Source organism: Aphanomyces invadans, assembly GCF_000520115.1.
Source record: "Aphanomyces invadans strain NJM9701 unplaced genomic scaffold supercont1.3, whole genome shotgun sequence".
NCBI lineage: Eukaryota > Oomycota > Saprolegniomycetes > Saprolegniales > Verrucalvaceae > Aphanomyces > Aphanomyces invadans.
Genome location: NW_008580148.1, coordinates 701,833 through 702,441, shown reverse-complemented (window position 1 = coordinate 702,441; position 609 = coordinate 701,833).

Sequence of the window (609 nt, the reverse complement as noted above, 5' to 3'; positions counted from 1 at the left end):
ATGGTATTGTTGCCTCAAGTGACGAGTGCAAGAGTCAACTCTGGGAGAAGCTTTCAGCCCACATCAAAGCAAACATTCGTCCTGTCATCGTCAAAATGGCTCGAAGTCGTGGGCATAAAGTCGTCTTCACCCCACCACATCATTCGGATCTGCAGCCGATTGAACTTGTGTGGGCAATTGTCAAGGGTGAAGTTGGCCGTCAGTATAGTGACATGACCAAATTCCCCGAAGTCAAGGGAGCGCCTGGAAACTGCCTTTGCTAACTTGAAGTCAGAGTCAATCAAAGGATGTGTGCGTGCTGCAGAGTAAAAGCTGCGGAAGTTGCATGACCATCGTGTTCAAATTGACGCGATGGAGTCTGATGACGATTCGTCAGCTCAAAGGGGAAATTCAAGCGCTGATGTCAGTGATAGTGAATAGCTTCCTCTTTCATTTCACATAACTCCAATAATTCATGTATTCATTGTTAAAGTCAAAATCCTCCCACCAATTTTCCATCAATAAATACCTGCACACGATTATCAAGATAAAAAGAACTAACTCAATGATGTCGCGAACTGTTAGCACGTATCATCACCCCCAAGTATCATACCAGAGTCACATTTTCGA